Here is a 22,894-nt window from a genome sequence, read left to right as displayed (position 1 = left end):
ATGAGAAAAGGAAATCCCAGTTCTGCCTCGGTAATTAGCGTTTAACTGGAACTTAAGTCAAAACCAAATACAGGGAGGGCTTTGCTCAAACATACATTTTTTTGACATGTTCATCTGCAAAATATTTTGTAGGAAACATGACCATCATGAAGCGCATGTCCAATCATTTCAATGAACTGGAAGTCCAAATATCCTTGATTGCATGAAGGAAGAAAAGGGGCATGAAAAAAATAATACTACAGCTCCAGGATTAGAGAAGAAGCATCTGCCAATACTGAGCAGCTTTTTCAGTGGGTAGTATTTTTTTAAACATAAATTATGGTGGGGGAACCCGGGTGGTGCAGTCGGTTAAACCTCTGACTCTTGGTTTCAGCAGGTTGTGAACTCAGGGTCCTGAGATGGAGCCCCGCGTGGGGTTCAGCGGGGAGTCGGCTTGAGATCCCCTCTCCCTCTCCTTCTGCCCCTACTACACGTATTGTCTCTCTCTCTCTCAAATAAATAAATAAATCTTTAAAAAAAGAAAAAAACCACGTAAATTATGGTGTTTTCTGTAGAGGATACCAGTAAATGACCAACGAGACCTAGCACAAACGTACGTCTGTCTCACACACAAATACAGGTGCCCTTGAACAATACAAGTTTGAACTGCTCGGGTCCACTCATACACACAATTTTTTCAATAAACACAGCACAGCACTAAAATGTATTTTCTTTTCCTTATACTTTCTTAATACCATTTTCCTTCCTCTAGCTTATTTTATACTAAGAGTTCAGTATATAATATGTACGACATACAAAATAATGTGCCAATTGACTAGTGGGCTTCCTGTCGATAGTAAGCTATTAGTAGTTAAGTTTGACCGTATGGGGGTCGGCACCCCTAAACCCCCCACCCCGTGTTGGGGGTCAACTGTATATACAGTTCACATGAGTGTTTTATGGGAATGAGCAGAGCCTTCTGGACCTTTCTCACTATAGCACGTAGTGTAATTCATATTAAATTTCATGTGGATAGTGAAAATCCATTAGCCCAACGTGTTTCAATACTAGAATAAGCAAATAGTCTACTGGAAATTTATACTTTCAGGAATTTCAGAAATGTATCTCTTTCAGAAATTCATACATTCAGAACTTCCATTCCAGGTGATACATTAAATTTCAAGGGAAGGATTTGAGGGGAAACTAACCACAGAAATGTCTTAAGAAATCTAAACTCCTGCAAGGAGCGGTCGTGTTCAACCCTGAAGGCTCACCCCCGCCCTTGGAGGCAGTGCTCAGACACAGACAGCCTTCTCTGCTCACTACACCCCCCCCCCAAGTGAATGCTCCATATATGTAGGCTGATTAGAATGAGGGAAATGATTTCAATTGACTCAAACAGCTAGCCGAAAACTTATCCTTGTGATTCATAACTGTAATGACAAGGGAAGACTTCATTTTGGATTGATTATTTAGAGGAAACGTCTATTTTTCTTCATGAACTCTCTGACTTCATCTGTATTAGTCAGAGCAATGTTGACTTAAAACAAAAAAAGAAAATTCGGGGCAGTTGTGGTTCTTCAAAGCCAGCCCAATTAAGTTGCCTAATTTTGGTTCCAGTGGAAAATATAATATTTGTAGTTTCCTTTCCCCTCTAATGAATATCTTGGGCAAAATATAGACCCTGTTGGACCATTAAATAAAAGAAGTGATGGAAATACTGCCACAGGAGAAGAGCATTTTTTTTTCCTATTTACATGAAACTGGCTAATAGCCAACAGTCTGGTGTTTCACTTAAAACACAGAGTCATTTACTACACGGAGCATAAGTCAGCTGCCTTACCTGAGAGAGCCTGTTCCCTTCCAGAGCTGTTCTTTTAAGGAAGTTTATTTCAAGCTTATTCATAATCAGCCATCACAGGGTCATTAATAGAGTTATGTAAGGCAATGAACAGCCCAGTGATTACTTACTGGTCCTCAAAACACAATTAGTAATTCCCACCTAAAGAGAGCAGTGGCTTGTTTAATGTGCTGAATGAAAAATGGTAAAGCAGTAAAACTACTTTACAAGTGATTTTTAAAGTATAGATTATTGTGACACCAGAGTCTGGTTCTATGTGTTTAGAGACTGATCCAAAACAAAACAATAAATAGATGGATAGATGATAGAGGTAATAGGTAGGTAGATAGAAAGATAGATAGATAGATAGATAGATGATAGATAGATAGATAGATGATAGATAGATAGATAGATGATAGATAGATAGAGAATAGGAAAAAACACTCCAGGGTTTCTTATAGAAAAGCATCACAACTAAATTCCACATCAAGAATCGCACTGCCTTTCTTTCAAATGTGTGGGTCGAAGGAGCTTGAATAAATTTCATTTAAAAATAACAATCACATGAATGGAGGAAATATTCGACATTTTAGGAACTTCTGCAACCTGAGAAACTGTTTTGTAGGGTAAACAAGGATTGAAGAGTAAACCAGGGCCACCACTTTCTGACTTGACTTCCCTTACTCTCCCTGACTGATCAATTTAAAAATTGGGGGAAGCTCTAATTTAAGAAGTTTCAAAGCAAAAAAAAAAAAAAAAAGTGAAGGTTAGTCATAAAAAGGTCATATTTAGCCTAAAATTAAATGAGCTTTTCATAGCTCAGGTGACTCTCTCTCCCTCCTCCACCCCTCTCTACCCCACCCCCCTCCCCACCTCAGCCCCCCTTCTGTCTGTCTCAGGCAAACAGCTATATTAATAGTCAGCTCATAACCACATCATTTTGCTAACAGTCACAGAGCTATATTTAAATTCAGGGTGCTGTTGCCATGAATTCTGTAGTATCTCTATAATCTTTTTTATAAAAGACTTGCTTTTGCACAGCATCTTTGCTCCCCAGTGACCAGGGAGATCTTGCTGCCCTTCCCAGTCCTTCTTCCTCACCTCCAAGACAGGCTGCAGGCAGAGGTGGCCACAGGCTGACCCCTGGCCTTGAGAGAACAGGAAAGTATATCCAAGGGCCTGGGGCCCAAACTTCTCTCTTTAGCTCCCAGGTGAGCCGACTTCGAGGAGTTCTGCTTTTTTTAACCTGACACTTAAAATGCACAGGAGTTTGTGTGAAGGGGTCCCAGGTGCTGCCCCAGGGGGGGCTCAACTCCTTCCCAGTTTCCAGTGTCCACCGGCGACCGCCGCCCTGACGCCAGTCACACATCCATTCACTGCAGGATAATTATGCAAATATATACTAACTAGGCTTACTTCCCTACTTAGACTTCCTTCCCACTCCCTGCATCCTAGCATGGGTGCTGACAGTGTTTTGGAAGAGTAACTAAATAGCTGGAAGGCTTTCTGAATATATCTATCCTGGCCTGTCAAAGCTAGAACAGCGACGGTCCATCTGGGCCTGGAAGACAATTTCCATGGTGTAAAATACTCTCTCAATTCTTTCCTACCAGAGACAACCAGCTGGTGCTACAGTGAGACAGCCAAATCCACTGTGTGTAGACCTCCGCTCCAAGCTACAGAGTGGCCTGGGATGACCCTGAAGCCTCATCTTCAGAGCAGTGAGCAAAACTCTCCCCGGGAGACAAGACAGTTCATGGACTAGTGTCACCGTCTCAGGCTGAGGCTGTAGGCGGCAACTATAGCAGGCTACCCAGAGCTCTCGAACAATTGATAAAACCTGTACTTTTTTTTTTTTCTTTCAACTCTCTGGATATTAAGCATAGGAAAGGATTTTGGGGAAAAGAGCCTGAAGTTTTTCAAACAAATGCCTCACTTTTCGGGTGTCTATCTTAGCCAGAAGCCCTTTCTGGCGCTTTTCTGTTGTGTGATTGTATATACCATTATAAAATCATAAACAGCATTTGAATTTGGATATCTGGGAACAGTGGAGGGAGTTGTTTCTTTCCTTGGAAGTCCCAGGATTCTGCTCACCCCTTAGTTCTTCTAAGAACATGGTGTGCCAATGTGCTTCCGTGCCGATCTCTGTAGAGGATTCATAAGCCACGTGGCTCTGAAAATGACTCAACCCTCTGTAAGCGTCTCTGGACAGCTGCCTTTGTCCATGTGCTACCTTCTGGGAAGGCTGAGAAGCATGATCCTTTCCTGAGTCACCGAGGCAGAGCTCAATATTTGTGAAGGAGTACCAAATTTTCAAGCAATGGGAGTCATGGAGGCTCAACATCTCCTTGCCAGCCTGGGATCAAAGATGAAGAACTAGAGAAAGCAGGCGTGGCTCAGCAGAAGCTTGGAACATTGTTAGTTGGTCAATTAGTCAGAAAGGACAAAAACAAACAGAAGAAGAAGTCAGTCTGCTCAGGGAAAGTAAGAGTCAAACAGGAGGGGAAAATTCCACTCCATAGACCAGGGATTGTCATCACAGCACCTCAGGGGCAAAGAACCTTCAGAAACCTTGAATGATCAGGTTTGACAGACAATGTCTGTACAACTTCTTTCTAAATCCTAAGTCTCTATTTTTATCAGGGCTTTTGGGGTAGATGGCAGGCCACAAGAGGTCAGTGGCTGAATGCCTTCACAAGGCCCTGTCTCCACAATTCTTGACATCCAGGAAGAGAGGTCTATGGAGGCCCAGGGTGGCCCAGAGACTTCTGAGAGGTAAAAATTCTGGGGGACCCAGTTTTTGTGAGTTTTCTCTCTGGGAATTCTATAAGATCCTCATGGTGAATATCAGAGAGAAATCCCCTCATGCTTCTTGCAGGGGGAGGAGGAAAGGAACCTGGCTTGACCTCAGAAGAAACTTGACATGCTGGGGTTTTATCAGAGCCTAAATGACCTGAGGAAAGGAAAATAACCCAATGCTAGCTGGTGGTAACCTTCCACATGAGGGAAGGGAAACACCCAACTCCAACCTCTTCTAGCCATCCTGTCCCACCTAATGGAGTTGGGAATGGAAGAAAAGGAGAAGCTCCTGTGACAGTCACAGCCCAGAGATGCATGCTCATTTCAAGACTGAGCCTAACTGAAGGAGTGTGTGCCTCACCCCCCACCTTACCGCCACACGAATAAGGCCTATTCACTATATTTCCTTCTACCTAATACATTGTGTCCACATTTCAACCAAAAATCATAAGATGTACCAAAAGGCAAAAAACACAGTTTGAAGAAATGGAACAAACATCAAAACCAGATTGAGATATGGCAGGAATCTTGGAACTACCAAACAAGGATTTTTAAAAACTATTATTAATACATTAAGGGCTTTAATAAGAAAAAAAAAAGAAAGAAAAAGAAACGAAAACTAGAAAACACATAAGAACAGGTGGATAATGTAAGAGAGATGGAAATTCTAAGAAGGAATGAAAAGGATAAGCTAGAGATAAAAACAGAACACTGTAACAGAATAAAGACTACCTTGGATGGGCTGGCTCATAAGTAAAGTAGACATACCTGAACAAAGAGTCTTTTCACTTGAGGATACAATAATAGAAACTTCCAGAATAGAAAATGAAAGACAAAAAAGGATTGAAATTAAAAAAGAAAAAAGAAGAAGAACAGAATATCCAAGAATACCAGGACAACTACAAAGGGTATAACATATGCGTAATAGGAATACCAGAAAGGGAAGAAAGAAAAGAATACCGTTGACCGCTAAACAACATGGGTTTGAACCGTGTGGACCCACTTCCAGGAAAAAATTGTTTGGATAAGTACAGTACTGGAATTGTATTTCTCTTCCTTATGATTTTGTTTTCTCTAGATAACTTTATTGTAGGAATACAGCATGCAATATATATAACATACAAACTATGTGTTAATTGCTGGTTTATGTTGTCAGTAAGGCCTCTAGTCAATAGGAGGCTATTGGGAGTTAAGTTTTTGGGAAGTCAAAAATTATACGTACATTTTCAACTGTATGGGGAGGGGGAATCAGTGCCCCTAGTTCCTACATTGATAAGGATCAATTGTAGAATCAATATTTAAAGAAATGATGACTGAGAATTTCCCCAAATTAATTTCAGACACAAAATCACAGATCTAGGAAGTTCAGAGAACACCAAGCAGGATAAATTTTTAAGAAAATTATACCTAAGTATATCATATTCAAACTTCAAAAAATTAAAGATGAAAAAAAAAAAATCTTGGCTGAAGCCAGTGGAATAAAATGCATTATGTATAGAGGAACAAAGATAAGAATTAAACCTGACTTCCTCTCAGAAATCATTCAACTAAATAAAGAGTAGCATGAAACGAAGTATTGAGAGAAGAAAACCAACAACCCAAAATCCTGCACCCTGAGAAATTATCCTTCAAAGTGAAGGAAAAATAAAGACTTTCAACAAACAAAAATTGAGAAAATTTGTTGCCAGTAGACCTGTCTTGCAAAATATGGTACTAGAAATTCTTCAGAGAATAGAAAAATAATTAAGGAAAGAACTTGGTTCTACATAAAGAAAGAACGGTCATCAGATGATGAATAAGTCAAGATAAAATACAAACTTTTATTTTTCTCAATTGATATAAAAATAACAGTTTGTTCAAAATAATAATAGCAGGGCACTTGGGTGGCTCAGTCGGTTAAGTGTCCAACTCTTGATTTCAGCTCAGGTCATGAGCTCAGTGTTGTGAGATCAAGCCCCACATGCGGCTCCACACTCAGTGGGGAGTCTACTGGAGATTCTCTCTCTCCCTCTCCCTCTCCAACCTCTCCTCTCTCCTGCTCTCTCTCTCTCTCTATCTAAAATAAATAAATAAATATTTAAAGAAATAATAATAGCAAAAATGTATTCAATTATCTTTGCATATATATGTATATATATATACACATATACAAAAGTATACATATATGCTTATGTATGATTATGTATAAGTGAAATGAATGACAGCAACAATACAAAGGAAAGGAAAGAATAATTTGGAATATTTTATTATCATAAGGTATTTGCACTACCATGAAATAGTATACAGTTTTTTGGAAAGTGGACTTGGATTGGTCATAAATGTAACTGCAAACTCTAGGGCAACCATTAAAAATAGTTTGGAAAAAAAAAGTACAATCAATATTCTAAGAAAGCAAAGAAAATGGAATCATACATAATGCTTAATTAAAACCACAAAAAGCAGGAAAAGTATGGAAGATAGAAGTAGGAATAAGAACAAGGGTAACTAGTAGAAAACAGTGATAACTGTGGTTGATATTATTCCAATTATAACAATATTCACTTTGAGTAAATACACTAATTGAAAAACAGAGACTGTCCAAGTGGATCAAAAAATAGGATCCAAATTTATATTGTCTACAAGAAACCCACTTTAAATATAAAGAAGCATATAGACTAAAAGTAAAGGCATGGAGAAAGATATACCATGCTAACACTAATCAAAAGAAAGCAGGGGTGGCTATTAATTTCAGACAGAGCAGTTTTCAGAACAAGGAAAGTTATTATATATATATTCATATATATATATTCATATATATATATTCATATATATATATATATATGAAGATATAACCTTCTTTAATGTGTATTTGCCTAACAACAGAACATTTAATACATGAGACAAAAACTGGAAAGAAAAATTGAAAAACTAAAAAGAACTTCAAGTAGAAATAGATAAATCCAGTATTATACTTGGAGAAATTAACCACTCCCTATCGAAATTGACAGATCCAGCAGGCAGAATATCAGTAAGAATGTCACTGAACTCAAAAACATCATCAATTAGAATTAATTGACAGCTATATATTATGTCATCCAACAAGAGCAGAATATGCATTCTAAGCTTATATGAAACATTCACCAAGATAGACCACATTCTGGGCCATAAAACACATCTTCAAAGACTAGAAATCATACAACATCAGATCTCAGGCCACAATGGAATCAAACTAAAAATCAGTAACAGAAAGGTAGCTGGAAAACCCCCAAATACTTGAAGATTAAATAATAGAGTTCTATATAACTCATGGGTCAAAACAAAATCTCAAGAGATATTTCAAATTATTTTGAACTAAGTGAAAATGAAAATACATGCTATCAGAATGTGTGGGATGCAACAAATGTAGCGTATAGAGGAAAATTTATAGCATTGAGTGCATATATTAGAAAAGAGGAAGATCTAAAATCAGTAATCTAAGAAGAAGATCTAAAATCAGTAATCTAAGCTTCCATCTTAGGAAACTAGAAAAAAAAAATTAAATCGAAAGTAGCAGAGGGGTTCCTGGGTGGCCCAGTTGGTTAAGCATCTGCCTTAGGCTCAGGTCACAATCCAGGGTCCTGGGATCAAGCCCCACCTCAGGGTCCCTGCTCAGCGGGGAGACAACTTCTCCCTCTCCTCCCTGCTCCTGCTCTCTCTCGCTATCTCTGTCCCTCTTTCTCCAATAAATAAATAAAATGTTTAGAATAAATTAATAAATAAAATCTGAAGTAGAGAAAAAATGAAATAATAAAAATTGGGGCAGAAACCAATGAAATTTAAAACAGGGAATCAACAAAATAAAAAGCTGATTCTTTGAAAAGATTAATAAAATCAATGTCTCTACCCAGGCTAACTAGGAAAAAAGAAAGAAGACGCAAATTACTAATACTAGAAATGAAAGAGGGGACATTATCACATGTCCCATGGACATTAAAAGGGTAAACAAGGAATATTATGAATAACTTTATGCCCACAATTTGATAACCTGACAAAATGGACTAATTCCTCGAAAGACACAATCTTCCAAAACACATACAAGAAGAAACAAGAAGAAATAAACCATTGGAATAGGTCTATATCTATGAAATATAGCCAATAATTCATAACCTTCCCAAACAGAAAGCATTCAGACCTAGATGGATTCACTTGTGAATTCTGCCAAACATTTAAGGAAGAAATTACATTAATTCTCTTGCAGAAAACAGAATTAAAGAGAAACTTCCTAAGTCACTCTATGAGACCAGCATTATGCTAATATCAAAACCAGAAAAACACAGCACAAGAAAACTATAGACCAGTTTCTCTCATAAGCATAGTTGTCAAATTCCTCAACAAAATATTAGCAAATCAAATCCACCAATGAATAAAAAGAATCATACACCATGACCAGGTGGAATTTAGCCAAGTAATGCAGAGCTGGCTCAATGACTGTAGTCTGTCACATCAACAGGCTAAAGGAGAAAGATCACATGATGGTATCCAAAGATGCAATAAAAGTATTTGACAAAACCCAGCATCCATTCATGATAAAAACTCTCAGCAAACTAGGAACAGAGGGAATTTCCTCCACACAAAAACCCTACAGTTAATACAAACTTAATGATAAGAAACTAGAAGCTTTTCCACTAAGATCAAGGACAACTCAAGGATGTCCCTTCTTACCACCATTTTTCAACATTGTACTGGAAGTCCTGGCTAATGCAATAAAACATGAAAAGGAAATACAATGTCTACTGATTGAGCAGGAAGAAATAAAACTCTTTGAGCCCAGACAACACAGTCATCTATGTAGAAAATCTGAAAGATTTGAGAAAAAAGCTCCTGGAACTAATGAGTGACCATATCAATGTGCAGGGTACAAGGTTAATATACGAGGCCAATTGCTCTCCTATATGCTAGCAATGAATAAGTGGAATTTGAAATAAATGCATATTACCATTTGCATTAGCACTAAAAGGTGAAATATGTAGGTTTAATTCTAATAAAATGTACAAAATCTATATGAAAAAGTATAAAATTCTGATGAAAGATATCAAAGAAGAAATAAATAAATGGAAAATATTCCATGTTCCTGGATAGGAAGATTCAATATTGTCAAGATGTTGGTTCTACCTAACTTTATCTATAGATTCAATGCAAAACTAATCAAAGTCCCAGAAAGTGGGGGTGCCTGGGTGACTCAGTCGGTTGGGCATCTGACACTTGATTTCAGCCAAGTCAAGATCTTAGGGTTGTGGGATCGAGCCCAAAGTCAGGATCTGCACTGAGCATGGAGTCCGCTTGAGATTCTTTCTCTCCCTCTCTTTCTGCCCCCCTCCCTGCTCACACTCTATCTAATTAAATAAGTAAATAAATAAATAAAATCTTAAAAAATAAAAAATCCCAGCTAGTTATTGTGCATACTGACAAACTGATTCTAAAGTTTATACGGATAGGCAAAATACTCAGAAGAGTGAGCCCACTATTGAAGGAGAAAAACAAAGTTGGAGGAATGACCCTACCTGATTTCAAGACTTCCTATAATCCAGACTTACTATAATCAAGATAGTGTGGTATTCAGGAAATAATAGACAGTAATAGATCAATAGAAAGAATAAAGTGCCCAGAAATTGACCCACATAAATATAATGATTTGATCTTAGACAAAGTAGCAAAGGTAATACAATGGAGCACACTCAGTATTTTCAACAAATAATACTGGAACAACTGGACATCCACATGCAAAAAATAAATCTAGACACTGACCTTACATCTTTCACAAAAATTAACCAAAAATGGATCATAGACCTTTGTGTAATATGCAAAACTATAAAATTCCTAGAAGATTTTATGGGAGAAAATTTAGGTGACCTTGGATGTGATGATGATTTTTAATTCAATACCGAAAGTGCAAACCAAAAAAGCAAAAAAAAAAAAAAAAAAAGATAAGCTAAAACTCATTAAAATTAAAAACTGCTGTTCTGTAGAAGCCAATGTCAAGAGAATAAGAAGACAAACCACAGACTGGGAGAAAATATTTGCAAAGGACTCATCCAAAATGTACTTCGAACTCTTAAAACTCAACAATAAGAAAATGAACAGCTCAATTAAAAATGGGCAAAAGACCTGAACAGACACTTCATCAAAGAAGATATACAGATGGCAAGTAAGCATATGAAAAGACATTCAACATCATATGTCATCATTGAATTGCAAATTAAAACAACAATGAGATACCACTACACACCTATTAGTATGGCCCAAATCCAAAACTCTGACAACACCAAATGCTAGAGAGGATGTGGAGCAACAGGAACTCTCATTCATTGCTGGTGGGAATGCAAACTTGTTCAGCCACTTTGGAAGACAGTTTGGCAGTTTCTTACAAAACTAAACATACTCTTAGCATATGATCGAGCAATCACAGTCCTTGGTATTTACCCAAAGGAATTGAGAACTTATGTCCATGCAAAAACCTGCACACAATGTTTATAGCAGCTTTATTCATAATTGCCAAAAGTTGGAAGCAACCAAGATGTCCTTCAGTAAGTGAATGAATAATCTGTAGTACATACAGACAATGGAATATTATTCAGTGCTAAAAAGAAATGAGCTATCAAGTCAGAGAAAACTTAAATGCATATTACTAAGTGAAAGAAGCCAACTCAAAAAGGCTACATACTGTGTGATTTCAATTATCTGACATTCTGGAAAAGGCAAAACTATGGAGACAATAAAATACCTCAACTTGCCAGGGGTTGGGCAGAGGGAGGGAGGAACAGGCAGGGCACAGAGGATTTTTAGGGCAGTGACACTACTCTCTGCAATACCGTAACAGTGGATACACATCACTATACATTTGTCCGCATCCATAGAATGTGCAAGCACCAAAAGTGAACGCTAATGCAAATTCTGGACTCTGGGTGATGGTGATACACCACTGTAGGTTCATCCACTGTAACAAGTGTGCCACTGTGGTGCAAGGCATTGATAGGTGTGTGAGTGTGTGTGAACAGGGTTATAGGAAATACCTTTAGTTTCCACTCACTTTTCCTATGAACCTAAAACTGCTCTACGAATAAAGTTTATCAATTTAAATAAAAAAGCGAAGGGCAGTTCTGGGAAAACGGGGATGAGTTTTCATCCAGATGAATGCAAGAGTAGGACGAATCTCGTAAGCAAATTTTTCACAGAAAGAAGTGAGATACAGAACAGAACATTCCGTATGATTCATCAATATAATGTCCTTAAAGCCAGGAAAGTTAAATGACTGTGGTTAGAGATACATACTAACTATAAAGGAAAACGAGGAAGATTATCTAGAAAGGAGAAGCTACCCTTTCCTCGGATGGGCCTGAGGTTGGGATGGACGTTTCTGGAGTTCCAAAATGTTCTCCATCAAGCCTAGAGTGGTGCTTTTACAGTATTAACTGCTTAATAATACATGATGTGCTTGTGATTATTTCTTTTTTTCTATATTTGTGTTATATTTCCCAATTTTGAAAGGTCAAAACAAAAGGAAGAGGGGAAGAAAGTAGCATTATACCTTAGGGAGCAAAGCACAGCCCCTTTTCCTTATCTATTCCAGAAGTCTATATATTAGAGCAGAACCTGCAAAGGGTTTTGAGTTGGAATACCTGGTTCAAATTCTGGTTTTGCCATTTTTGTTTTTGTTTTGTTTTGTTTTCTCTGTGACCTTGGGAAAAATGCTTAATGGATCTGAGCCTGTTTATTCCTTTGGAGGGAAGGGAATAACAATATTGACTCCATTTTATTGAAGATATAACTACACTGTGTGCTTGGACTTTATTTAAATCCTGGGGTCATCTAACACGGAGACAGTAATATCTATCTCTCAAAGCTATTGTGAGGGTTGAAACAGATAGCAAGTGTGAAGTGCCTGGCAGAGTGACCCACGCCTGTGAGATGATCAGTTAAGTTTCCAGTTCCTCTCTCTTTCCCCACCCCTAAGGTTTTAGGACTGTGGACTATGAGAAAAACTAAGAGGCAGCCCATGGAATGGGAGAATATATTTGCAAATGACACTACAGATAAAGGACTGGTATCCAAGATCTACAAAGAACTTCTCAAACTCAATACACGAGAAACAAATAAACAAATCAAAAAATGGGCAGAAGATATGAACAGACACTTTTCCAATGAAGACATACAAATGGCTAACAGACACATGAAAAAATGTTCAAAATCATTAGCCATCAAGGAAATTCAAATCAAAACCACACTGAGATACCACCTTACGCCAGTTAGAATGGCAAAAATAGACAAGGCAAGAAACAACAATTGTTGGAGAGGATGTGGAGAGAGGGGATCCCTCCTACATTGTTGGTGGGAATGAGAGTTGGTACAGCCACTCTGGAAAACAGTGTGGAGGTCCCTTAAAAAGTTAAAAATTGAGCTACCCTATGATCCAGCCATTGCACTACTGGGTGTTTACCCCAAAGATACAGACGTAGTAAAGAGAAGGGCCATATGCACCCCAATGTTCATAGCAGCAATGTCCACAATAGCTAAATCGTGGAAGGAGCCGAGATGCCCTTCAACAGATGACTGGATTAAGAAGTTGTGGTCCACATATACAATGGAATATTACTCAGCTATCAGAAAGAACAAGTTCTCAACATTTGCTACAACATGGACGGCACTGGAGGAGATAATGCTAAGTGAAATAAGTCAAGCAGCGAAAGACAACTATCATATGATTTCTCTCATCTATGGAACATAAGAACTAGGATGATCGGTAGGGGAAGAAAGGGATAGAGAAAGGGGGGGTAATCAGAAGGGGAATGAACCATGAGAGACTATGGACTCTGAGAAACAAACTGAGGGCTACAGAGGGGAGGGGGGTGGGGGAATGGGATAGGCTGGTGATGGGTAGTAAGGAGGGCACGTATTGCATGGTGCACTGGGTGTTATACGCAACTAATGAATCATCGAGCCTTACATCGGAAACCGGGGATGTACTGTATGGTGACTAACATAATATAATAAAAAATCATTAAAAAAAAAAAAGGACCGTGGACTATGAACAGAGTCCTCCCTTGCTGGCAGGAAAACGTTCATTCCACATGATTTCATAACATTGTGTTCTGCGAGCTTCGGCTTGTACAGGTGGAAGCAAGACAGTACAGTGTCATAGAAAGGAAGGAGCAATGTCTGGTCTACGTTGAAGCTCCTACCAGCCAGCCTTCATCCATTCTTACTCCTGAGTCTGGAGAAGGGCACCAAAAGCTAAACTTCATCTTCACTAAGAGGAGGGAACCCCAAATATCTAACTGGAATAGGCAAGAGATGAATGTAAGAGCTAAGAATAGAAAACACCAAATTCCTACCATGTATCACACTGTTCAGAGAACGACTGTTCCATTACACAGCTCCAAGAAGACCATGGGAGTCCTGTACTGGGATTTCTTTTTTCTTTGAAGATTTTTTATTTATTTTAGAGAGAGAGCACGAGCAGGAGGGGCAGAAGGAGAAGGAGAGAGAACCTTAAGCAGACTCTGCTCTGAGCAAGCAGCCGACACAGGGTTGGATCTCACCACCTGAGATCATGACCTGAGCGGAAACCAACAGTCGGACGCTTAACTGACTGTGCTGTCCGGGTCCCCCCTTGCACTAGGATTTAACAGTAACTGAAACATAATCTCTGCCTCAAAGGAGCCTGAGGTATAGTGGGCCCATGTAGGAGGAGAACAAGTCCAGGTGTGTAAATATGAGCATGGCTGAGCCTTTACCAAGGCAGGCAGGTGGGTTGGCCTTGCACTTGATGACATGGTATAAATTCAGTCACTGTTATGAAGACTCTGAAGGGGGTAGAAGCAGGTGTAAGCACCAAGGAAACATCCACACTGTGGCAGATGCTTTGCCGGACTGTAGTTGAATTAATTCACTTGGTCCTCCTATTGTCCCTATTTTAGAAGCAACAACACTGGGGCTCAGAAAGATTGTCAGCGATATTAATGGAACAAAGGACAGAATCATTTATACGGCCAGGGAATAAGCTATTTTCTTTCCATCATAACCGGAGAGCTATTCATTAAGTCTTCTCCCTAGGATGGCCTAGGTCAATTCTTTCACAGTACACCAGCACCCCACAAAATGTTAAAATAAATGCTATCATTTGGTTTTAAAAAAAAGCTAAATAATTCTTCCTCCAGCAGGATTTTCACCAGTTTAAACATTTCTGAGACCAATTGTGACCTTCACATGGGGGAATTTATGCTTCATTTCGCAAATTTAATTTGCCCTTCAAACCTTTTCCTGTCTCTCTCAGGACATGAGTGTTCCATGGAGTACAATTTGGGAAGTGCTCCTAAACTTTCGCCTCCCTGGTTCTTGGATATTCCCCTCCACGTGGAAAATAACAAGGATGGTACCATCTCCCCATAAAGCCTGTAAAAGAGAGCTTCTTTATCCCCCTTGTTGAAGTGTAAACCCAGCTGTGTGCTTCATAACAAGGCTGGGGAAAACTCACAGTTCTCAGCAAACACCACCAGACTTGGTTTTTTCTTGGTTTCTGTCTTAGAGGAATTCAGAACCTTACCTAAGATTACACCCCAAGGGGAACAAAGACAGAGAAACGAACTGATTCTTAAACCTATAAATAGAAAAGAACATCTCAGTGGCCTTGTTAGTAAACAGGTTCTTAAAGCTGGATGCCCACGAGGATGACCTGTGGAGTCTTTATACCACATGGACCCTTGAGTAACTCCCCCTCCGGCTGTTCCAATCCAGCAGGTCTGCTTAGTTTCGGTTTGCGTTTACGTTCTACGGGTCTAGGCCACAGAGCTATGGCTCTCCAATGGAGTAACTACTTCACTGATAACAAAGACAGAAAATTAAATGTTTCTAAGCACTGCCTTGGGGTTCTTGATTTAACTGTAATTTTGTTAAGAAATTGGAAATATCCGAGGGGCGCCTGGGTAGTGCAGTCGTTAAGCGTCTGCCTTCGGCTCAGGGCGTGATCCCGGCGTTCCGGGATCGAGTCCCACATCGGGCTCCTCCACTGGGAGCCTGCTTCTTCCTTTCCCACTCCCCTGCTGTGTTCCCTCTCTCGCTGGCTGTCTCTCTATCACATAAATAAATAAAATCTTAAAAAAAAAAAAAAAGAAATTGGAAATATCCTAATGCATAAGAATAGACAATTTTTTGAATAAAAATAGGGCACATCTTAGGACTGAATAGCATGTGGCTCATTAAAACTCATGTTACAGAAGGAATTTAGAGACCCAGTGGGCCTACATGACAGTCCTCAACTCCAGGTCAGTTTCCACTCCCCTGTGATACCCTTGGACCCATTTGCCCAGGCAAGGTTGAAGGTAAATGCCCCCTGCTCTCCTGGGTGCATGTGGGAAACTCTGCACCTTCTCATAGTCCCAGGAGACCTGCAGAAGACAAAGAAGGGAGATTAGGGCAGTCCCACCTGGGCCCCTTGGTCCTGCATCTCTCCATCTTCCCAGTTTCAGAAAGCCAGTGGAAAGGCTTTCCTCATCCCGTTCCAACTTCCCTCAGTCCCTGACATATGGTAAAATTATGATGGAGTCCACCCAGTTCTCGACTCCAGATGACCAATGGCCTTTGCTTCTGGGCTGCTCCCTTGTGCCGGGAGCATCAGAACTCAGCCTGAGCACTAGACAGCCATAAGGAAACATAACATGAAGGGAAGAATTGGAAGACAATCATTCTATTGTCAAATATTGGATTTATTAAAATTTTAAAAAATCTTTGAATGGTAACTGGACCTTCTGCCTACCTGTTTCCTTTCTCACACTCCTAGAAAGTGCCTTCTGTTCTTCACCATCACTTAGACCGCACCAACATGGGAGGCGGAGCTCCGCTGGGGCCGGTGGTTGAAGGGAACAGCCTGCCTAGCAGGTCTAGGTGGCTGGCCTCACTCTGCAATTCAGGCCACAAGGAGAGGACTGGCCAAAGCTGGCACTGAGGCTGGCAGTGGTTCAAACACCCCCCCAACTGCACAGGGGACAATGGATCACCCAGTTCCTGCGGGCAGAAGCAGAGCCCAACCTCTGGGCACACCAAACAAATACCTGCGGCAAGGACCATTAGGCCTACTCAGTACCTGCTTCTGAGTCCAAACCTTTTTGCCTTCAACTACTCATCTTCCTTTCCATCACTGGGCAAATTTCATTGTTTCCTCTTCTTTGTCCCTTCCATCTGTCTACCAGGTCTAATTCGTATCATAGAACACTCAGAATATATCTGGACATTCTAGGCAATAAAACCATCACACGTTACACTTGGGATATACCTCAAGGGGATAGCAAGACCAACTCCTTTGTTTTGTCAGTGACAGCCAGAGAGGTTATCTGACCTCTCCAGGGTTACCCAGCAGTATGGAAACTAAAAATCAGCTCTAATATTATGTTTCTTCAGTTATCTTGTATTGTATCCACAGAAGACAAATTCATTTTAATATTAAGCAACTCACCGAATGCCAAATCTGCGCGCACACACACACACACACACACACACACACTGCTCTGTAGAACCATACATGCATGCTTGTGATTATCTGCCTTAAAAAAAATGTACTCTCCCTTGCTTATCCTCTGCAACTGCATTAGCTCAGATAACTAAAAGTTGACTCTGTATCTGCATTTTTTCAAAGCTCTCCTTTTTAGAAGCAATGCCCATTTTGAAACAAGCCTACACATATGTGAAAAATGTCATGCTTTATATCATGTGGTGCCTCTGGGCATTTTGTCAAATTATTTCCATTTTTCTACTTCGGGTCCTAATGATCCTAGACACTCACTATGCAAGGGAGGGAAATATGTTCCCTGCTCCCCTCCCCTTAACTATTTGCCATGGCAAGTTGGAAAGGGCTTTCAGGCTCAGTACGCTCTGCGCAGATGCCCTGCAACCATCCTTGTCCTCTAGTCATATTTGTGACTATGTTCCTGCCATTACCTATGTCTCTATAAGTGCCCTGATAATCTGCAGCCTGTCTTTTCTCCTTTGGAATAATCTCTGTGCTTTATATCCAAACTGTCAACTTCGTGCTTTTGTTTTGCTGTTCCCACTGCTACTTGGCTATCTGAGTATCTGTATCCCTGATTGGAAGTAACTAGCTGTAAATAGAATCCATCCCTTAGGCACTTTCCCCATAGAAACAATAGAAGGACCACCTCCCCACCCCCAGTCTCATGCAAGACCTCCATTTAAAAAGGCCTCCCCATGATTCCAAAGGGGAAGGGACGCATACCAGGACCAATCTGGTGAGGAGGGGGATGCGCATGCTCTTTCTTTTTAATTCTACCATTCTCTTATTCTGTTGGCATATTCTACAGATCTTTGAGCCGGGACAAAAATCACTTCAAACCTTTCCCAGACTGCAGCGGGCCTCGCAAGGACTGGGGAGCCAGCAGGACCCGGTTTACAAATCTTCATTATCCAGGCATATGCTCAGAGCTTCTGCTAATCACCAGCCCTGGGTCTGGGTTGGCGATAAGACCTCTTTCCGTTCAGTGTGCTGGCTGCCCCCTCAAACTGAGGGGTCTTTCTTTAGGATTGATTAGAGGGTCCACAAAATAGTTCCCTTAATGCAAAACTGTTTCTATTTTCTTAGGGTAATGAAAGCATCAAACAAACAAAAAAACCAGATGGAATATTCTAGCAACGGGACAATCCAGAAATCTTTTTTATTCCCAAAATCATAGAAAATGACTTCCTAGGAAACTAATAAAATACAGTGTACTGAGATTGGAGAACATTTTGTCAGTGAAACAGAAAGGATAATGCAAATTCCTGAGGAAAAAATAATGGAGAGTTTGCTAACCTTGAGGCCGTAACGTTCTATGATGCTTGCTTATGCTTTCTGTAAGATTCTGCACAAAAATCTAAGACAGCTGTCCACAAGATATGATTTCAGGGTCCTGGAGGGCCCTGTGGCTGGCAAGTGAGGAATGGAGGAATTCTCTTCCAGCCATTGATAGAAGCCTGACATTTTACTCTTAGAGATTAACTTTTTTAAATTTAAAAATTTATGTTCTGATAAAATGCAAATGACCCCAAGGGGAAGTAATATTCTGAGCCACTATTGCTCATTTATACCTCAGAGTGAAGGATTTGCCAAAGCCTTTCTTATGAGTAAATTTTGATAAGGTGGGAGAGGTGCTGGGAGAATTTAGACCACGTTGGTTTAGACGGGTGGGACAGGTGCATACAATCATGGAAAGCAAGAGGCAGCACGGGAAGATAAAAACTAGCACTTGGATTCTGACTTGGCTCAGTCCTGTTTGCTACGTCCAGAATTGTGGGGTTCCCTGCCAGTGGAAGTGTTCTAGAATAGACTGAACAAGTACTGAGCTGGCAAGAATGACACAGACAGGACTTAAATATCATGTGCGAGGCTGGACTCCATCCACAGAGTGAATCATTAATTTAGCGAGCATTTACTGTATACCTTCTGCCAGATGCAGTGATATGATGCATGTGACATTGTCATGTCTTCAAATAGCTGTCTGTGGCAATAGGTAAATCCCACCGGCCCTGTTTGCCAGCCTAATGCCTCTTCTTCACGAAGCCTGCAAAGTGTAATACCATTTTTACTTGAGCAACAAGTTAACTAACGGTGTTGCCCCAAGTATTTAAAAGAAGCCAGTTAAGTGGCACATGCTGCTTCTAACCCTGCCACAGCTGCCAGAAGAGCAGCTCATCATTTCTTAGGAGAATGGCTTGAGCACAGAGCCTGTAGGACCCTGTGTCACGGCATCTGATTAGGGATACACAGCATAGACTAATAACAGAATTTTGTACCTTAGATGTTCAGAGCACCCTCCTAAACAGAATTCCAAAGAACTGTGTCTGAAGGACTATTTAAATAAAAATTGTCTGAACAGGGAAGACAAATAGTTGTTAGAAGTAAGCGGTTTTTTAAAAAGTAACAGATTCAAAAGAAAAATCAAAGTCAAATCCATCCTCTTTCATTTTTGTTTACAATGCCACTGATGGGTTTCTAAATCACCAGTGCTCTCCTCTGCCTCTCAGAGCCCACCCACGGTTGAGCTGGGGATGTGAGCTCAACTCAAGCCAAAGACAGTGCAGGTTTCGTCTGAGTGAAACCAATGAATTGCACTTGTCTTTTTTTTTTCTCTTTTTTTAAGAATTTTCCCTTTTCCCATCCTAGTGTTTGAAGTACATGGAGGGGACTAGAGGAGATAATGCTAAGTGAAATAAGTCAAGCAGAGAAAGACAATTATCATATGGTTTCACTCATTTCTGGAACATAAGAACTGGGAAGATCGGTAGGGGAAGAAAGGGATAAAGAAAGGGGGGGTAAACAGAAGGGGGAATGAAGCCTGAGAGACTATGAGCTCTGAGAAACAAACTGAGGGCTTCAGGGGGGGGGGGGGGGGGGAATAAGATAGGCTGGTGATGGGTAGTAAGGAGGGCACATATTGCATGGTGCACTGGGTGTTATACGCAAGTAATGAATCATGGAACTTTACATCGAAAACTAGGGATGTACTGTATGGTGACTAGCATAATACAATAAAAAAATAAATATAAAAAAATTTAAAAAAAAGAAATTTCTAGAAGTTACTTTTCTTTCTCTGTGGGATCTGAATCTGGCCATCTGAGTAAGATGGGCTCGATCACCTTCTCAATTGACAGGCCACCAATGGTGAACAGCATTGAATTAATAATATATCTGCAAATGACGACCAAAAATGTACCCAAATATCGGAAGCAAAACCATTAGTTCAAAACTAACTATTGCCTGGTTATGATAGAAGTATGTTGCTAATAGAATCATAATAAGGGTATACCAAAAATTCATCTTGACACTATTATTTGTAAAATACAGGATTCTCAGTAATAATAACATCATGATTTCCAAAGCATTTTCACTCAAGTTATCGAATTTAATTCTCAAGAAAAATATATTAGATACATTATCTCTATTTTAAATATGAACAAATGGAAAGTCAGAACGTTTGAATATCTATAACAAATGAGTAGACGAAGACTTGAACCAAAGTCCTAGGATTCTAATGTTAGCATTCCTTCAGCTTAAACATATTCATTTTCTGAACCATTGACTTTTGGACAATATCCAAGACTTTCAGTTATGGGAACCTAGAAAGCCCTTTCTTTATTCTGCAACTTGATCAATCTATCCTTTAATAGAGATTATGCAATGGGCTCACCAGTCGAAGATTCAGAGAAAGCTCAAAGATGGTCTGTACCTGTAAGGGAGACAAGTTACACACGAAGGAAAAAATATTCCATAATTAAGTGAAATACTAAGAGGCAAAAGATCAGTGATGATTGCAATAGTTCGGAAAAGCTGAAGAAATAGGTTGGACTTGATACAGAATTTGCCAAAATTTTCAAAAGCAGGATGGAGTGAATGTATAGAAGGGGGTAAATGCTACCTGAAGTCAAGTGTACTCTTAGAAATTTATATAGTTCTGATTTCCAAGAACTATACAAAAGTCCAAATCAGGATAGTGGGCCTCAAGTAAGTAAGCAGCAGAGATACACAAACTGGAGTTTGAGACAAGCCTACAGCAAAGGCAAGAATCACAGGGCTTAAACAGGAAAAGCAAAAGTGATGGCCTGCTGGGATTAAGGGAAAATAGTGACCTTGAGGACATTTAGAATAATCCAAGTATGGATGCCCAATCTACAGTAGCCATAGTCAGTCTATATGCTACCCGTAGCTGCTGGCTCTGAACCTCCTGAAATTGTGTGCTTGCCCAAGCTGGGCTCAAAAATACAGGTTAAATGGGGTGTCACTCAGCACCAATAGCTCAGGATGGTGAGAAAGGCAGGCTGTGGCTGACTGCTGGATAACTGAGAAAATTAGGCTCAACAAATAAAGTCAGTGGCGGTGGAAAATAGAGAGTTTACATGTAACTCAGCTGAGAGGGATGGGGGACCTATAATATGACATTAGTAATTTAGAAAGGAGAATTTACAGTCTCTATGTCACCAGAAGATCTCTGTCTTGTAAGGTAGCTGACGAAAGAGCTATAATGGATAAGAATCCATCATAATTATGATTGCAATATCAATATCAATAGTAGCGTTTGCAATGCATCATCATATTTATGGAGTGTTGACTCTGCATACACTGAGCTCAGGACAGTACCCACTGTATGTCAGCTAAGAGGCAGTCCCACTGAATGCATCTTACGCACGTATAAATCAACTCTTTCATTTGCCCGGGTTCTTCACTAAGGAACGCCAGAATTAGTGTTTTTACTCCACTCTGTCTAAGGCAGACCCCAGCTTCTTAACCACTGTGCAACAAAAGCAACCTTTTCATGAAAGATAACTTATAAATGCCAAAGGTTTCAAGAAGAGTTCCACTGTGCGTTTATGAAATAAGCAAACCACCATTTGGTGGACACCAGGTTAGAAAACCCCAGCGAGCAAATGAGAATTTGTCTAATGACCTGTTGCTAATGGTTTGCAGCATTTCTCAAGGTTAAGGAGGGAGAATTCCTCAAAACTCTGCCTCGTGCCCTAATGTCAACAAGCCTGCCCAGCTACCTTGGGGGAGTGATGGAATGATGGAGGGAGTCTTACCTCCTCTCCCTTATAGTTGAATAAGCTGATGGAGGACAATGTCCTGCTCTCTACCTTGTTTAAGAAGCAGACTCTCATGCTCCCCACCCCCAACCCCAGGACCTTATCCCAACCACAAGTCCATGGGATTTTCATTAAGAACATGAAAGCCTAAACTCTTATGCAGAATTCCTTTTTTAAAAAAATTTTCCCTCAACCTGGCATTTGTGGTACAGAAATGAAACAATTCATTTTGACAAGTTGCACTAAACTGAGGCCTGAACCATACTGTGAGAGTCTCTCTGTGGATCCCATAAAATACTCAGGAAATATGCACTTGACATCTGGTTTGCTGGATTCCTGCTGAGAAATGGAGGCTTTGGTGTGAGGCTGTCGGTCCAGACTGGCACATTGGCTGTGCATATAACTGTGCGTGAATCCACACAAAGGGGTCATGTTCAGGCATTAATTGGGCTTGTTCCAACAGAATCTGAAGGAGGTTCATGAGCAGAGATTGAACACTTGGATTCTCATGCAGAAAAAGCAGTGCTAACTTAGGCATGTGAATGTCGGGCATGCACCTCTAAGAAATATGGAATATTTCTTAGAATATGAGAAATATGGAATATTTCTTAGAATATGAGAAATATGGAATATTTCTTAGAATATGAGAAATATGGAATATTTCTTAGAATATGAGAAATATGGAATATTTCTTAGAAT

The 22,894-nt window shown here is 40.0% G+C and overlaps 1 protein-coding gene across 1 annotated transcript in view; it reads right to left on the bottom strand.

Moving 5' to 3' along the window:
• TMEM182 (transmembrane protein 182) overlaps positions 1-22,894 on the bottom strand; it is a 226,186-nt gene that overhangs the window by 6,127 nt on the left and 197,165 nt on the right. The window lies entirely within an intron of this gene.

Source organism: Ursus maritimus, unplaced genomic scaffold (assembly GCF_017311325.1).
Source record: "Ursus maritimus isolate PB19 unplaced genomic scaffold, ASM1731132v1 scaffold_6, whole genome shotgun sequence".
NCBI lineage: Eukaryota > Metazoa > Chordata > Mammalia > Carnivora > Ursidae > Ursus > Ursus maritimus.
This window is presented reverse-complemented; position numbering and strand designations above follow the sequence as displayed.